We start from the raw sequence: 16,181 nt of genomic DNA, 5'->3' as shown, positions 1-16,181 counted from the left end.
GAGTGTGATGCACCTTCAGTTCCATGTGTACATGCGTGCATGTGCGTGCGTGCATGTGTGTGTTAGATGGGAGAGGGGGGAATCAAGTAAAAAAAAGTCATGTCTCAATTGCTAGAAGAGGCATATTGCAGTGCACCCTGGGAAATGGGTGAATGCAGCTAAGTCAGGAGCAGGGATGAGGGAAGACAAGTTAGAGGAGGGAATTTCATAGCTGAACCCTGGCTGATGGGTTCACCAGGGGAAGTAGGGAAAGAACATTTGGAAAGGGGTGAGCATGTGCCATGAAACAGTGAGGGGAATCTCAAGAGTTTGGTTTGACTGAGGGGAAGGGTGTGTCTGGAGGAGTCATCGTGTTTTAAATAATAATATCACTACCAGGACTACTATCTGACACTTCGTGAGTGTTAACTATGTGCCAAGCACTGAACTAAGCACTTTACAACTGTTACTGATTTAATCCTTAAACAGCTTTGTGAGAATCTACTCTTCTTCCTATTTTATAGATGACAGTACAAGTACATGCATTGTCCTATTTTCCTTAAAATCAAGTGTTACTATTTCAGTTTCTTAGACAAACTTAGAAAAAGAGTCTTAATATGTACCTGTTCCAGGACAATGTCCATAATGTGTAGTATGTATTTTGGGGGGGATGAGGAATATGTTTTTAATACATATAATTTTATTATAAGCATATTTTTCATAAATGCATAAAATCAGGAGGATTTTGACACCCTTTCTTTTTTAACTCAAGTAATGAATGTCCCATTATTCTTTGGTCTATCAGCAACTGTGGAAGTAGCCAGGATAATAGATGATTTGTGTATGAAAAGTGGCAAAGAAAGCTCCTTTCAATTATTGGACTCACTGAAGAAAGGAAGCTGAGTAATGAGTGAGTGATCTAGTCTGAAATCACTGGCTTTGTTATGCTTTTGGTTTTTACTTTATAGGCATTCACTGTAAATGTGTTTTTCATATATTATATGAATTAGCCAATATTAGTATATTTTCTTCCTTGCCCAGGAGTACCCACAACCAAACTATCAAGTTCTGGTAGGATTTGAAATACCTACTCCTTCCTATGAAAACTTACAGAAATTCCTGGATACTTTGGGATATTTTTCAGTGGTTTCATTTTTTCCTGAGAAAATAATTTATGCTTCTTAGTTTTCTCATCTGTAAAATACTGGTATTGGATGAGATAGTCTAGAAGGTCCCTTTCAGCTCTAATGGTCTGTGGATTTATGATTTAATGATCAAATGACACAAGGAACTCATTTCTGAGTTTTCTTTGTAGTAAAATTTTAGTGTTGTTGTCATAAAAGAAGTTAGCAGACTAAATACTTCTCCATGAATATTTGAAAGAGATGCCTAAAACAGCTCTATATTTCACTTTTTAGCATCACTAAGGCCCTATCCTGCTCAAAGATATGATTATATAATATATTCTCACATGACATTTTATACATCTCAAGGTCTAAGGCCAGTTTTAAGTAGATACCATTAGAAATGATTTATGGTCAGTTTGTTTTACGGTGAAGAGGTACACTTTACATGATGCTCTGCTTTTCTGATTGCTGCAATAACAACTTTGAGCTTTAAGAGCTCATATTACAACCTTGATCTTTATACTCATGTTCACAGCTGAGGGTAAATTGCTTTCTCAAGAAAATCTAGAAAACCCAATCTACCTTTCACCCTCACTGTCTAGAGAAACTGAGTAGTCCACAGGTTGCTTTATCTTGAATCAATGGAAGGGCAATAATGACTGGAAAGAAGAACCTATAAAATATATTATTATTTTAAAATTTTGTGATTGAGAACAAAATTTGCATTTTACGCTCCCCCCAAGATAATTTTTGCCTTTCTCATTTGCAATCAATTTTGGAATTGATTACAATAAATTTTCTATTCAGTTATTATAAAAGCAATACCTGCTTATTCTGGAATTATTACAAAAAAGTATAAATAAGTACAGAAATATCTAAAATTCTGCTACCTAGAGTTGGCTATTGTTAATATTTTTTAAAATTTCATTCCAGGGCTTCCCTGGTGGCGCAGTGGTTAAGAGTCTGCCTGCCGATGCAGGGGACACGGGTTCGTGCCCCGGTCCGGGAAGATCCCACATGCCGCGGAGCGGCTAGGCCCGTGAGCCATGGCCGCTGAGCCTGTGCGCCCGGAGCCTGTGCTCCGCAACGGGAGAGGCCACAACAGTGAGAGGCCCAGTTACCGCAAAAAAAAAAAAAAAAAAAAAAAAAAAAAAAAAAAAAAAAAAATTTCATTCCAGGTAAGCATGAACATTAAGAAACTGGCAATAAGTTATATATTTTGAAATCCTTAAAAATATTAATATGTGATTAGCTTACATACACAATTTTTAATGTCAGCCTTCAAAGGTAACATATTATTTTTATTGTATAAAAAGTTATATAACTCTTCAGTTTTCACTGTTTTGTGATTTTCAGTGCCATTTTGATTATTTGGCATCATTTCTTCTTTTTCCAGAAAATATTTAAGGTTATTTCAGCCTACTTTCCTCCAAGTGGGTATTATGCATAGAGAAAAACAAAGCTCTGAAACTCATATTATATAGTTTTGTTTTACATTAGACCTTTGCTTTATAAATAATAGGTAAGTTTTAACACACTGGAGAACATTGCTATAAAGATTTCTATCGTAACATAAAGAAACCTTTAGAAAGTGAAGAGTAATTCCTCCTTCATATAATCTTGTTTATAAGCATGTATTTTTCAAAAACATGTTCACAAGTCTGCCAACTTGTGTCCTCTTTGAGGGCAGACTTCTGCTCTTATTGCCCAATATTCCCTCATATTCTAATACTGTCTCCATAGCTCACATTGTGACTTCAAACAGCACTGACCTAAGAGGCAGTAATGGTTAAGAATTTTTAACCATTAAAAGTTGGTTCTGCTCTCTGTTGCTAATTTTCAAATCCCTAAATGAGATAATCTTGGTCTAACTCTTAGTATAGTGCCTGAGACTGCATAATAAATGCCAAATAGATTTTACTTTTCAGTATTGTGGGCTATTTTTTTTTAACATCTTTATTGGAGTATAATTGCTTTACAATTGTGTGTTAGTTTCTGCTTTATAACAAAGTGAATCAGCTATATGTATACATATATCCCCATATCTCCTCCCTCTTGCGTCTCCCTCCCACCCTCCCTATGCCACCCCTCTAGGTGGTCACAAAGCACCGAGCTGATCTCCCTGTGCTATGCGGCTGCTTCCCACTAGCTATCTATTTTACATTTGGTAGTGTACATATGTCCATGCCACTCTTTCACTTCGTCCCAGCTTACCCTTCCCCCTCCCTGTGTCCTCAAGTCCATTCTCTACGTCTGTGTCTTTATTCTTGTCCTGCCCCTAGGTTCTTCATAACTTTTTTTTTTTTAGATTCCATATATATGTGTTAGCATATGGTATTTGTTTTTCTCTTTCTGACTTATTTCACTCTGTATGACAGACTCTAGGTCCATCCACCTCACTACAAATAACTCAATTTTGTTTCTTTTTATGGCTGAGTAATATCCCATTGTATATATGTGCCACATCTTCTTTATCCATTCATCTGTTGATGGACACTTAGGGTGCTTCCATGTCCTGGGTATTGTAAATAGAGCTGCAATGAACATTGTGGTACATGACTCTTTATGAAGTACGGTTTTCTCAGGGTGTATGCCCAGTAGTGGGATTGCTGGGTTGTATGGTAGTTCTAGTTTTAGTTTTTTTAAGGAACCTCCACACTGTTCTCCATAGTGGCTGTATCAATTTACATTCCCACCAACAGTGCATGAGGGTTCCGTTTTCTCCACACCCTCTCCAGCATTTATTGTTTGTAGGTTTTTTGATGATGGCCATTCTGACTGGTGTGAGGTGATACCTCATTGTAGTTTTGCTACAGTTGCTTCATTTGCAAATATTTTCTCCCATTCTGAGGGTTGTATTTTCATCTTGTTTATGGTTTCCTTTGCTGTGCAAAAGCTTTGAAATTTCATTAGGTCCCATTTGTTTATTTTTGTTTTTATTTCCATTTCTCTAGGAGGTGGGTCAAAAAGGATCTTGCTGTGATTTATGTCATAGAGTGTTCTTCCTATGTTTTCCTCTAAGAGTTTTATAGTGTCTGGCCTTACATTTAGGTCTTTGATCCATTTGGAGTTTATTTTTGTGTATGGTGTTAGGGAGTGTTCTAATTTCATTCTTTTACATATAGCTGTCCAGTTTTCCCAGCACCACTTATTGAAGAGGCTGTCTTTTCTCCATTGTATATTCTTGCCTCCTTTATCAAAGATAAGGTGACCACATGTGCATGGGTTTATCTCTGGGCTTTCTATCCTGTTCCATTGATCTGTATTTCTGTTTTTATGCCAGTACCATACTGTCTTGATGACTGTAGCTTTGTAGTATAGTCTGAAGTCAGGGAGCCTGACTATTGTCTTTTGCTATATATATTTTTTTCTCCTAAATATGAACCCATTTTTCCTGAGGACTTTCACTTAGATTTTTCAAAGCAGAAATAAGCTACTTATTTAGGGATTATATATAAAATATCTTAAAGTGTTGGTAGGGGGAATAAAATATACTCTATTTTATAATAAATTTATATATAGTTATTATTTTACATTGCCTATATCACCTAATAGTCCAATGTCTCATTCACTCATAATGTTTAATGGGAACACATTTTAAAATAAGGTGCTACAGAGTCATAAATATAATTTATAGTTCTTTCCAAGGTTTTTTTTTTTTTTTTTGTGGTACACGGGCCTCTCACTGCTGTGGCCTCTCCCGTTGTGGAGCACAGGCTCCAGACATGCAGGCTCAGAGGCCATGGCTCACGGGCCCAGCCGCTCCGCGGCATGTGAGATCCTCCCGGACCAGGGCATGAGCCCACGTCCCCCGCATCGGCAGGTAGACTCTCAACCACTGCCCCACCAGGGAGGCCCCCCAAGGTACTTTTACTCTAAGCTTTTCAATCATTCTACAAGTATAAAATGAGACCTTTTAATGAATGAGGAATTTGAGGCATCAACTAACAAAGTCTGACTTTTCTCCTGCCTATAAAAGATGGGTAAGAATGGCTGAATTATTGTTGCGAAACTACATTGCTCTATGTTCGACAGAGTCTTTGGAAATTGGTCTCAGCTACATCAAGACAGGTGTATAAAGAAGTCCAGGACTGTGAAATCCGTACTGTGGACTCTGAACAATGGAATCCTCTAGTCCAGTTCTGACCAACAGAAACAATGGCCATGTATGTGACTTTACATTTTCTGGTAGTCACATTAAAAAAGTTAAAGAAACAGGTGTAATTAATTTTAATAACATAGTTTATTTAACTCAAGGTATCAAAAATATTATCATTTTGATGTGGAATCAATATAAAAATATTAATGAGATACCTTACATTATTTTTTTTGTTCAAGGTCTTAGAAATTCTGTGTGTAAATTTACAATCAAGTACATGTCAATTGGGACTAGCCACATTTCAAGTGCTATATCTCCCCATGTGGCTCATGGCTACCATAATGGACAGCCCAGCTTTGGAGGTACCATAGCATGGCAGTGTGGCATAGAGAAAAGGCGACAAAGACCAGCTTGGAATCCTCATATATGTCTGTTCCTTGCTCTGACATTTGATATTGAGATGACTGTGAACAATTGATTTAGTGTCTCTGGGTCTTAGGAGGCTGTGAGGAAGGTTAAATAATATATCATATTTGAAAGTGCTGTGTAAGATCATAAAGCACCATGCATGTGTAAGGCATTATAACCCCCTTTTATTGTAGATTTACTCTCATGACTTGCACAAGGCCACATTCCCAGTTGGTAGGAGAATCAAGGATAGAATCTGGGGCTTCTGACTTCTAGCCATCTGCTTCAACTATTGGCTGTTCCTAACTTGCTGGCTAAAAATAAAACCCAAACGTTTTTGTTTTTAAAAAATGAGGAAGGAAGAGAGTGGCAGCAAGAAGTAAATTCCATATTAAATGGTTAGGGTCTTCTTGGCCACTGTCATAATGTTCTGCAGTAAAATTATACATACAAGATATTTATATACTTATACATCAGCATTACAACCATCAAGGAGTGGACTTTATTGCTGTCATATAATACAAAACCCTACGTTCTTCAATGTTTCGAACAACTTCTAAATTGAAGTGTGGTTTCCCCACTCTATTTATCTCCAAAATATAGTACAACCACAAGAAAGCCCTTCCACACTGGGCTTGATTAATAAAACAGATATGGATCAATTCAGCAGGTTTTCCATGGATATTTTTGGTTACAGATGTAGCTCATTAATCCACATGTGTGAGACACCATCTCTCTAGTGTGAATCCAAGAGACACATTAATCTCTGAACAGAAAGTGGAAATAATTCAGTTCAATTCAGAATATTATTTAGTGCTTACTGTGTGTAAGACACATCAGGTATTTTAAGGAGCAAATGGAGCTTGTTTCTCTGATAAATGTCACTTAGAAATATGTTATTCAACTTGAGGAAAATATGGAATCTACCAAACTGTCTATGATATATGATTCAGGAATCTATATTTTCAGAAGGTATAAAGATGATCAGAAAGGAAATTCCAGATTATCCAAAAAATAATTTAAAAACTTACATTCTTTACTTTTGGAGGGCATACAGAGGATTACTTATTATGATCTATTTCCCTAAATGTAAGTCTGTCATAGTTTTCATATTTAAATTTTTGGGTTATTTTCTACATTTGTTTCAAATGAATTTCTTCCTAGAACTTAAAAACCACATGAAATATTTAGTTTTATACTATGTGAAATTAAGCATATGCCAAGTTCATTTTCACTGAGAAGACATGCATTCAAGTTCTTTGTTCCCTTTCAGTCAAAATTCCTCCTTAAAAATGACTTTCATCTGGTTATTTTTTACTAGAAAACTATCAGAATATAAGCTTCAGTTCTGCCTGAATTGACTATGTTAAATAAATGTAATTTTTATTTTCACTTGCTGAATCATTGCTGTTGACCATTGAATGAAATCGTTTATTGAACAACCTTTACATTTCCTTGCTTTTGCACCCTAGTTTAAAAACAAAGTTTAATTTTTTAAAAGTTCAATAAAATGTATTTTTGATATTTCCATCATAACTTTAAAAACAATTCCTTTCCTCTGCCCTATAATAACCACCTTCTGCATTTTTATGATTTACTTTAACATTATTATTGTAATTTTTTACTGGGTGAGCCCATCAGTGCCCTTGGCAGCAAGATTTTGTTACAAGAAATCCAGAAGCAGCTGAGCTTTAGTTGGCTGCAACAGTTATACAGTTTCTCTGGATTGAGTTCAGAACCTTACCCTGACATTATGAATGTAACACACGTCAGGCGTCCTCCTTCAGCTTCTCCAAAATATGTGATTGGCTTGAGTTCTATAACCTGTTGCTTAAATGAGCATATATTTTTTAATTCAGTGGTTTTGCATTATAAATATTTCATTTGGCTAACATCTGGCCTTGATAGAGTTAGTGGTGCCCGTAGTAAAATGTGATACATTAGGAAAATGAATAATGTATTTGCATTTCTCCAGGAACTCTGAATGGATTCATTCTAGACAGGATGTGGTCATGTGCATTAACTATAGAGCTAGATACTATGTTTTTCTTTTTGTTCAAGTGCACCTCCAGCAAGAACACAAAAATCTGAGGAATCTTAACTATTCATTCTTTCAATTACTAAATAAAATTAAGTAGACTATAAAAAGCCATTGTACTATTAAATATTAGGAAACATTGAGTTGTGTGTCCAGAAGTCACACTTAAGACCAGGCAAGGGTAATATGCATAAGATGGCTGTGGATACTATGAGATAATGTCTACTCGTCAGAAATGTATGATATTTTTTTCTGTCGAAGTTCAAAAGTTAATGATGTACTTTACATTTTAATTGCTTCTACTGAGAGATCTGTTAAGGAATAAAAGAAATTCTGTCATGCTGTTATTATTTTTCACTGTTGATATATTCAATATTGTATATAAATGAAACCATATACATTATATCATGCTCTGTTTCACACATCCTAGATTGTCTTTAGGAAAATTTAGTACATGGCACTTCAGTCATCTGAAAGGAATCATTTCTTTTTTAACATCTTTATTGGAGTATAATTGCTTTACAATGGTGTGTTAGTTTCTGCTTTATAACAAAGTGAATAAGCTATATGTATACATATATCCCCATATCTCCTCCCTCTTGGTGTCTCCCTCCCACCCTCCCTATCCTACTGCTCTAGGTGGTCACAAAGCACCGAGCTGATCTCCCTGCACTGTGTGGCTGCTTCTCACTAGCTATCTATTTTACATTTGGTAGTATAGGAATCATTTCTTCATTACAACTCATAAAACTGTAAAGTATCAGCCAGAAAAAAAATTGGGCCAATTAAGAGAAATTTGATAATGGTAGAAAAGCACATACAGACATGACTGAGAGATGATAAGATTATTTTAATTTTCCCATTTGCACTGGAATTATTTATTTTACAAATCTCCAGATCTTTTATTACTTAAAACCCTCTGCTGAATCATGAAAAGAAGCTTAAGTTAGCAATTTTCCTTTGCAAAATCTAGCTTCTAGCATCTGGTGAACACTTGGATATCTAGTCAGGTCCTATGGCAATGATTATTTTAAGACTCTATTCAACATGCCTGGGCTTAAAAATCAGCTCGAATCACACTCTGCACATGTATTTTACTCTCAGAGATTTAAAAACCTGGCATTAGTAGCGATGGTCTCAAGACTTTTGCAGTGGAGATGAAGGTGGGAGATAGGACCTGCAGGCAGGCCGGGTACCCCAGGGTCTGCCAACAGCCCCTGTCTCCCGAACAGCGACAGTGAGTTCCGCCACCGCAGCTGCCACGCCTGTGGACCACCGGCCCCCAGGCCACCGCGCCCTCCATGGCTTCTCACACTTACATATAGACTCGGCCCGCCTGCGGAATCGAGGACTACCGTCCTTGCTTGTGCCTTCCTGTGGCACGTCTGGGGCTGGTTTCTGTCTCTTCACCCGACGCTACTCCACTTCCGGAACAGCTTCTGAAGTAGGAAAAAAAGAGGATACTTTTACTCAATTGGAAAGACAACAAGAAGCTGGATTATGATCAAAGTGTATTGTTTTGGGATCATAGGAGAAATTACATTCCAGCAATGTATAAAGACACACTTCAATAAAAGATGCTGTTATTGACCGAAATGTAAGTGCACATTTAGTTGATATTAGAGGTCTTTGTATGCTGATTAGGAGAGAGAATAATTTTTTGTATTTCTGTGTATGCAAATATGCACTTATTTATTTTTATACATATACTATATATAGCTTTTGTCCAAATAAACCTTTTTTTTTTAGTATACAGTTATTGCTTTTCATGGTTATATTATGTGCTAGGTTCCCATTAATTTAATTTCCATTAATACAGGTTACAGATAATTTAGAAAGGATGTGGGCAGTTGCTACAGAGGAAGGAAATTTATAAGGAAGTAATACCTCAGGGAGAAAAGTTAGGTTTATTTAAGAGGAGTGATCTCTGCCATCAACACATTTCCATCCAATTTGCATACAGTAGTATTCGAGTTAGAAATTATTCTCTATTATGTATCAAATCAGGTCTGGTAGAGCTTTAATTCAGCAATACTTTCAGGTTTTCGTCTGAGCTTTTGATGTAATTTAGTTGAGTATGCTTTATAAACCATGTGTAATTTAGACTTTTTACGAGTCATATGGGACTTCTCCCCATTTAAACTGAATTTCAGAAATTTAACTCTGTGTTTTGCATAGTAGATAGTCTCTATTTTGTTTTGGTATATTTCACAGAGACTTGTTTAGGAAATATTATTTATATTTGTTGTTCAAAAAAGATTTAAACAGGGAAGCTTTAGACACTTAGATAAATAAAAAGATTTGAAAGCCAGGATTGGTCGATTAGGAAATAAGTGCAGAATTGGGTATCTAATTTAGAATTTCTGCAATGTGATATAAGTGATGTATTCTAGAACAGTACTATTCAGTAAAACTTTCTGTGATAAAGGAAATGTTCTCGTTTTGCACTGTTCAATATGGTAGCCACTAGCCACAAATGGCTATTTAAGCACTTCAAATGTGGCTAGTACATTTGAGCAATTAAATTTTTAGTTTTATTTAATTTTAATTAATTTGGATTTAAATATCCACTTGTGGGTAATGGCTACTATATTGGAGAGTATAGTTCTGGACTTTACCTGTATTCTGTGTTCAACACAAAATGAAGAACTACTTGAATGGTTCTAGTTGCTGAATGTCTATAAAACACGAGTGTATGCAAAACACAAGGCCCAACCTCTGAGGTGTACTCGGGCCTGACGCGTGGACCCAGCAGCATTCTGAACTTTGGCTCAACTTGTGGATATTCAGACATAAATAAAGTTTGGGCTAACCATAGGTGATTTGAGAACCTTTTGTCTCTGGAAAACCATGGAATCTCAAATGATCTCTCATAATAAAGTTCAGATGGTAAATGGACTCAAGGGCTTGACTTTTCCAGTCCATTGCTTGTGTGGTATGAATAGCAAGTAGTGGAAACAGATATGGAGGAGATGCTCCACACACATAGCTGCCTCCATGAAAAAGAAACTCTCCAGATTCAGACTAGATCACAGGAACAGGCTGGTAAATACTTTTGTGCCTCTACCCAAATCATTCTTCACTAAATATTCATTGAGCACTACTATGTGCAAGGCACAATGCTTAGTGCTGCAGGTAAAATGTTGAAAAAAACCAAAAAAGATATGACCCCTGCCCTCATGGTGACTAACTGCATTAGACAATAAGATTTTTTCCAATGTTTTCTTCCTCCAATTTTTTTTTCTGGATATGGTGAAAATAAAATAGGAGAAAGATACACATGATAAATAGAAACACTGAAGATCACGATTATGTGTGTGTCATACATCTTATTCAATTTAGTTCTTTCTGCACAGCTTTCACAGTTCCATAATCAGAAGACAAAACCAGTTTTTGAAATGCACTATTGGAAACAGAGAAAATAACTGAAAAAAAATCAACTTAAATTTTTAGAGCATGAGATGAGCATCATCATTTAGCATTTATTGAGTTTTTACAATATATGTTTACAAGGAGTTCTTTCCTCTCTATTAGCCAGAAGAATGTCCTTTAAAATAATTACTAATTAAATACTGTTATAGGAGGACACCTTTTTGCTTTGTCATTCAGAACACTGTAAGAAAGAGTGCTACAATCACATTTATGAAATGAATCAAATTTTTCAGTATTTGAGCACCATCGCAACACCTGATGGGAACTACTAGCTACACAGACCAAATGTAGCTCATTGCATTTCAGTTCATTTTGGAAGAATGAACCAGAAATGTGGCAAAGTATGAAGCAAGAACTATTTAGTCACACTTCTTTTTTTTCCCCTCCACACAGCAACTATATAATTAAATGTATGGCTAACCTGAATTTTTAGATGAGTTTTCCAATGTATCACTGATGGAAATTTAAAGAGGAAAAGGATTAAGAATTATATTAAATGAATGCAGCCAGAATACATAGTACTTAAAGCATCTAAAGACCGTAAAGTCATTTCTCCCAATATAGTAACTGATAATGTCCTTGATTTTGTAGACACACACTTTGAAAATAATTTTAAAAAATGAATTACAAAGCAATGGAAGAAATCACAAAGAAGAAGAAAGAGATTAATGTAAGTACTTAAAAACCGGTTGCTTACTAAAAACATTATAAACAACTTAAAAGGTGAAGTGGAATTTGTTTTATTCTTTGAAATGTTTTGTACCCTATGGAAGTTTGAAAACATGGTCACAAATTCTTTGGCCCTCCTCTGTGTTCCCTCCCATTGAATCTGGAAGGGCTCGTGACTGCTTTGACCCATAGAGCACAGCGGGAGGTGACACTATGTAACTTCTGAGTCTGGGTCATAAAAGGCCAGGAAGTTGCTGCCTTGTTTCTGGAATATTGTCTTTTGTAATTCTGAGCCTCCAGTTAAGAAGTCTGAGTACCCTGAGGCCACCGTGCAGAAGCAGCCACATTTAGGTGCTCCAGCTGGCAATTCCAGCCGAGCTCAGCCTTCCTTCTATCCCAGCCATGGCACTAAGCATACAAGTAAAGCCATTTGAGGCCCTTCAGGTCAGCCAGTCTACCAGGTGAATAAGCCAGGAGAGAGAAAAAGCTCCCAGCTGAGACCCATAAAATTGTGAGATACAATAAAATGTTGGCTGTTTTAAAGCCACTACATTTTGATGTGGCTTGTTATGCAGCAACAGAAAACTGGAGCATACCTGCTTGTACGTGTGATATTTTTACAATAAAAATTTAAAAATTGAATGTAAAAGTCACTCTGGGAATTTGTCTGCAAAAATTGACAAAGACAGTCTTAATACCCTTCCTAGAGAAAGAGCTCTTACAGATCACCAAGAAAAAATTACTAACACCATATTAAAGAATGAGCACTTATATGAACATAAAATTCACAAAAGAAAAAAAGGCTAAAAACCATGTAAAAAATGTTCAACCTCATTAGTAAGTAAAGGAAATGTGAATTAAACAATTGAATTAAAATTTTGGTTATCAAATTGGCAAAGATAAAGAAAAATAATATTAAATGTTGGTTTGGGTAAAGTGGGAGTATACATTGCACAAACTTTCTGGAAAATAAATTAATATTACATGTCCAGAGTTTAATACAATAAAGTTGGTCATTCACTTAGGACCTGTTTTCACCCAGGGACAAGAAAAAAACAGAAACTTCTATCTCACCCTTTAAACTGGGACATTCCAACCTATACAATTAGCTGCAACATGTCTCAGCTCAAAACAGGCCTTAGCTTCTGCTAAGTTTGAAATATGGAAAACATATAATGCAGCTCTTCTCTTTTAGTGCAAGCTTTTGGCAAGACTCTTGCAGAAGATTTCTAATTGAGAGGCAGAAACATCTGCTGTGAGGAAGGCAGCTATTGAAGGAATTCCCGGAGCAGGAGACTGAGTTTGCAGAGCTCAGAGCCATCAGTTTCCTCTTCTACTGATATCTTCTTCCTTCAGAGTAAACTCAGAGATAAGGAAGGCAGGGTCTTCCTCCTTCAATAAACTCGGGTTCAGATCTTGGCTCTGCTTCATCCGGTGAAAGTCCTTCAGGATACCCATCATGTCTGCAAAGCTGCTGGCCTGGGACAGAGAGACACAGTAGCTTTGTGTTCTGGTTTGCAAATATCAGGGCTGGCAGAACAAATCAGGAGGACTGATGGAAGCTCAGGGAGTCTACCTGGGTCTCCTCGGCGATGTCACTAACGGCGAAGGAAGTTGTAGAGTGGAATGAAGATCCAAAACAAGGTAAGCGGGGAGAGACCTTTGAACTTTCTGGAGGTAAGAAATCTGTTGTTAATGAAGCCGAAACTGCATCAGACGCCACGATTTTAGCCATCTAGCTGCGCAGGTGGCGCAGCTCATCCTGCAGCTCCGTAGGCGGCTTAGGGCCGGCAGGGCTTCTTAGAGGCCAGGAGCCTCTTCTCCATCTCCTGCAGGCTGGGCCCTGAGGCATTGCGCTGCATGACAATCAGAGGGCTGGGCCTCCGGGGGCTCCTCAGGGGCCATGTATGCTCCTGACCCCGGCAGAAGGCTCTGCTTCATCTATAGCATCCAGGCGATGTGAGCCAGGGTAGGGACTCGGGGCACAGCCCTCAGACCCAGGTCAGAGATGTTGGGCAGCACCTCCAAGGATTCTGAGGGACATGGCTTCAGACACAGGTTGGTACCCATCCTTCTCATTACACTTCGAACAGCCCCCTGCGGCTTGTTTTGCCAGACTGAGACGGTCACATTGGCTTCCATTCCCCACGTTTCAACTGGCTCCTGCACTTGAAGGACAAGGCAGCCACAGGGCAGCTCTGGGGGCTCGGGTAGGCTGGAGGCTGACTCTTTCACCTCAGGCCGTCTCAAGGAACACCAGGCTTCTCCTCCTCAGAGTCCCGCTCTGGTCTCACTCCCCTCACAGCCCCTCCTACCACAGCGGCGCGTAGACTCAACCGCCCTCACTTCCCCTCCACATTTCCTTATTAACAACTCTTCCATGGTTCCAGTTGCATTAAAAATGTACCTACTGTTGCTCCACTCTCCTCACGGCAGATGCAGTAAACTTTGAAAGACTTAAGTCAGATCATGCCATTTACCCACTTAACAGCCCCGCTCTCACATCCAATAGCGCCCCATAGCACTTAGATCAGACCTAAATTTCTTTCCCGGCTTCCAGGCCCCGTATGATTTTTACTTTGCCTACCTCCCGATTTAGCCCCCTCTCCCCCTTGCCCTTTATTCTCCAGCCACACTGGCCTTCTCCTTATGGGAAACATTGTGCTCATCCCCACTTTCAGGCCTCTGCTCTTCCCGCACCTGGAATGCTCTTCACTATTTAAATCTCAACTTACATGTCACTTCCTCAGAGAGGTTTTTCTTGACCGTCTGATCTAAAGTCAGCCACTCATTTTCATGTATCTCTAATCTAATTCTCTTTCATCGCACAGTAGCCCTTATACGTTCCCTACTTAATCATACCTTTTATTCATTCATACATTCTGTCAACACCAACCCTTCCTATCTCCCCACTCCTCCTCGAGAGCAGGGAACTTGTTTGTTTTGTTCACTGTAACATCCCTTGCAATTGGAACAAGGATGGGCACGTGGTAGTTGATCCATAAATATTTGCTGGATGCCTTGCAAATACTTTTGTACTTTTGAAACAAAACCAGACATTGTAAGTTTTGTGGACATTTTTCAAAGCTTTGATGGTTCTGATTAAAGTACATTGCTTCAATTTCAAAAAAAGAAAATCCCACAAACAAAATCACAACAACGTAAAATTATTTCAGTAGTGTGATGAGAGCTCCCCTGTCAAATCAGATGCTTTCAAAACTAGACCACCAGTCAACAGGCTCTTTGCTTTGAATTGAAGAATGTGCACCTCCCACCAATATTTTTCGTGTTGCTGAACATGTGATTTATTTACTGGGTAAGGAGCAAACCTTAGTGAAAGACTCCCCTTTCAGCTCTGAAAGTGCTGAAAACAGGGTTTCATCTTTTGAGGCTGGTTTAAAACAAACCTCTGGAATGGGGAGTTGTCTTAATTGCCCCACTGAGTAGATGAGAGTTAAAGGTGTTCCTCTTGGTGTCATTCACTCTGGAACTGCAGGAACCTTAGTGGCTGGGTCTCAGTGGCCAACTATGACCGCAAGATTCTGCAGTAATGAGACCTGTTTCTATAAAATTCATGAGAAAAATCTGAATTGCTATTTATAGATATACCACACCATTTCAGAAATGATATAACATTCAGACACTCAGGCTCAAGTTTTGATATGTTCCAACATAGCCTATCCCCACCAGTTGTGAACTTCCTCCACAGCCAGGCAGGCCGCATTCTTATGATTCTTGAAGGGATGGGAAATACACTTTTTTTTTTTTTTTTTCCTGGTACGCGGGCCTCTCACTGTTGCGGCCTCCTCCATTGCGGAGCACAGGCTCCGGACGCGCAGGCCCAGCGGCCATGGCTCACGGGCCCAGCCGCTCCGCGGCACGCGGGATCCTCCCGGACCGGGGCACGAACCCGCGTCCCCTGCATCGGCAGGCGGACTCTCAACCACTGCGCCACCAGGGAAGCCCGGAAATACACATTTATTAAACACATCCTTTGGGCCAGTCTCTTTGCTAATTGTGTTATCCGTACGCTCTCGTTTAATCCTTAAAACTGTGCAACAAGTGAGTAAAGGTCATCAGAAGACAGATCCTATTCTCTCACACAATATTAAAGAAGATTGGTCAATTAGGAATCGGCAAAACAAAGGAACTGTTTATTTTTATCCCACTGACATTATCCCAGGGTTTAGTTTCAGGTTTTTCAAAGGACACTGTATTTTACTGAACTGATTCATGGCAGTTGTCTGGAGCATGGAAAATGTTCATTGATTTAACAATGTTATTAAATTGGGCACAAGATTTCCACAGGAACGTGCATTTGAGTTGTTTAGAAATGCCAGGGCTTTAGAAGGACAGTTAGGTGAGGTACCTTGAGGTTCCTGGAAGCTATTCTTACAGTCCCATGGAGTGGTGCATCTGATTTGGTTTC

The 16,181-nt window shown here is 38.4% G+C and overlaps 1 protein-coding gene and 1 pseudogene across 3 annotated transcripts in view; both read right to left on the bottom strand.

Annotated features, from left to right (window-relative positions):
* COL8A1 (collagen type VIII alpha 1 chain) overlaps positions 1 to 16,181 on the bottom strand; it is a 156,523-nt gene that overhangs the window by 47,113 nt on the left and 93,229 nt on the right. For all 3 annotated transcript variants that reach the window (XM_060010533.1, XM_060010532.1, XM_060010534.1), the window contains one exon: positions 8,971 to 9,090. The gene's annotated coding sequence lies outside the window, so the exon portion shown is untranslated. The remainder of the gene's footprint in view (positions 1 to 8,970; positions 9,091 to 16,181) is intronic.
* On the bottom strand, positions 13,073 to 13,894 carry LOC132424649 (mitochondrial fission regulator 1-like pseudogene; annotated as a pseudogene).

The sequence above is a fragment of the Delphinus delphis genome, chromosome 4, assembly GCF_949987515.2.
Source record: "Delphinus delphis chromosome 4, mDelDel1.2, whole genome shotgun sequence".
NCBI lineage: Eukaryota > Metazoa > Chordata > Mammalia > Artiodactyla > Delphinidae > Delphinus > Delphinus delphis.
The sequence above is the reverse complement of the archived record's forward strand: the minus strand, read 5'-3'. Positions and strand labels throughout refer to the sequence as shown.